Raw genomic sequence first — 2,863 nt, 5'->3', positions numbered from 1 at the left:
GTGTGAATTCAATACTCCTAGCAACCTTGTTGCTTGGTAGTTAATGGACAATAACCTCATTCTTAGCATGTTGATTTTTGAATCATCGCCCTAAGGTTGATTGTGCTACCTAGTCCTTATTTCCTAGTGCACTCTTTGATTGATGAGTTAGGATTTTGTCAAGTCCTCGCTCATTTGATCATATCATCTTGCCCTGAAAAGAAAGATTGCTCTCGAGCTTAGTAACATACCGGTGGTTCATGATTTTCCGAATATCTTCTCGGAAGTATTACCAGGTTGTCACTTGACCGCTATGTTGAGTTCGTGATCAAGTTGGTTTATTTCTGTAAACCACCCCTTCTCCAAGAATCCGTGTTGGATACCCTGAGCTAGTTGGTTAAGCTAAACAACCACTTGGAGAGTTGGAAGATAAAAGCTTGCCTAACTTAGTTCGTTTCAAAGGGATATTCTTGTGTGGTGTGTGTTGAAGAAAGATGATATCTTCATCGATTGGTCCTTGTGATCAATTGTTGGATCTATTATCTTACCCAAACCCTTGATTGAGTATGGGCTATAGTCAAATCAAATCAGAACCAGCGATATTCGTAATGTTGTCTTACTCGTGGTTTTTCCGCGAGCATACACCATTATATTCTTTGGTCTGACCAATGCTATCACCGTGTTCACATGATGGTGGAAGTCCAGTGATATGGAAATTCCGATGAGTTGCTGTTGAGCCCATCAGTAGCATTTTGTCTCCCCCCATGAATCATGTTGAACATCAACCTAGTGTTGAAAATTTTGTAAGCAAAGCCTTCGTGCTCCGTTCATGAAGTCTATGCTTGGATGGAAGAAGTGACTTCCTCTAATTCATGTGCATTTGGTGTAAGTTGCCGCCATGAATTCGAGGAAGATTGTTTTGTTTCCTTTGGAATCATCGCAAGTCAGTCATGCATGTGCAAAGTAGTCTATGGTCTGATAGACTGATCATCTTCATTCCATATGTATCCCTAGCACACCAAGCCACTAACTGATTTGTTCTAGGAGAAGGAGTTCTTTTAAGAGCTAACCCGGGCTTAATCAAGAACTTTGATATCCTCGATGATGGCTCCCAACCAGAACTCGGTAGTGTTTTATTATAAGACTACCTCGTGGTCATGCTTGTCTGGGACAACGTGTTCACATGTTTGTAGCAGAACCAGCTCATGCTTTGGAGCTTACTATCGTAGTTCATTTCCCGAGAATCTCGGAACGTCATCTCGTCGATTTGTGTTGCAAACTTTCGTTTTCCTTCCTAGACTCGATGGGTCTGGAATATTCTGACACCAACCAGATCTGAATCTCAGGCAGATATGATGGTTGGAACATTTCCCAAGAACTATAATATTGGTTCCTCGATAACTGGTAAGGTGGATGTCGTGGCCAACACACCCCGCCAGGAGACCTATTATTGTAGTATCTCAATTGGAGAAGTTGGCCACCTCCCCATAAGGATTTCGTAGGATTTACCTCCGTAACTGTTCCTTATGGATTCTATTGCTCCCGAAGTCCGACCTTTACTTGATGTTCTAGTTAGCAAACCATATCTATGAATGGGTTACACTAGCACGTTAAGGAGAACATTAGAAGCGGAGTGCTAAATGTCTCTCGGTCGATCATCCAGATTTTGTTTCCTTGGCCTCGCTAGGGTGAAATCTGAGTTGATGTTATCTTCCTATGCATCTGCATCGTCCATCGTTGTTCATCATGGTGGTATGTTGTGTTGCCAGGATCCTTGACACGGATGTTGGTAAAACCTTGATGAATATGGAAATGCTCAAGTTCTTGAGAGCACGCACTAGCGCTAGGTGTTATCATCAGCACTAACTGGGTTTGCTCTCAGTTTCCTCGGCAATGCTATGATCCTTTCAAACAGTGAATTCACTCTCTGTTGTTGGGTTCCTCCCCAGTTACCAGAATCATTCCCAGCATTTGCATTTTGTTCCTAGCTTGCACCGCCAATGTGCCATTCTACCATGGGTCTCTTCCATCTCCGGTGATAAGCAAATTCATCCATTACGTTGTCTTCAACAAGGTAATCCACATCATCCAAGTCCGAGTATGCCATTCTACCGACCCCCGCCAATCGATTGCTGTGATTTGCCTTCGGCTGATATAGGGAGTCTCAATGATCTCTATATCAAAGGTAATTCTTTTTGCCACTTAAGATAATAATCTACGAATCACCTTCTCCAGGATGTTTCGTCGTGGTGTCATGGCAATTCAACTCCTCGCTACGTTGACAACCGATCGCCACATTCTTAAGTCTGGAATTGTTGTCTACCTAGTGAACCTCGTCACCTGCTCCACTCCATCCCTCTAGAGGTATGCTTCGTCTCTCAGCTCGAGAGATGTTGCTATGTCACATTCCGGGAGTTAATCCTGAGTTGTTCGACCTTCGAGAAGCCCGATCCTTCTAGAGTTTTCCTTTCCTCTTCTTGTCATGATTAGCTGGAGTTCTCAGAGCAAGACGACAAGACAAAGATGGTGTTCGAATCAACGTTCAATTGAAGTGCTGTGACGCCCGGGAAATTAAGCTACAGTGATCCTCTGCTAGTGATGCCACGTCACCTCAATTATAGTTGCTAATCTTGAGTTAGTTCAAAACCGGTCCAAAATTCAAAATTCAAATTAATGATAACGATAAAAGTTTTCAAAAATTAAAACTAAAAAGTTTGGTGGTTGCCAAATATTACAAAGATAATTATGGTGTAAGGTTCACAATTTTATAAAATGCCTAAGTGTTTATAAATAAATAAAAACAGAAAAGAAAGTAAATAAAAAGAAAACAGAAAACAAAAAAAAGAGAAGAGAAACCCCCCTGGGCTTCGGCCCAGCTGACCAC

This window comes from Triticum dicoccoides, chromosome 2B (genome assembly GCF_002162155.2).
Source record: "Triticum dicoccoides isolate Atlit2015 ecotype Zavitan chromosome 2B, WEW_v2.0, whole genome shotgun sequence".
In the NCBI taxonomy this organism is placed as follows: domain Eukaryota; kingdom Viridiplantae; phylum Streptophyta; class Magnoliopsida; order Poales; family Poaceae; genus Triticum; species Triticum dicoccoides.
This window is presented reverse-complemented; position numbering follows the sequence as displayed.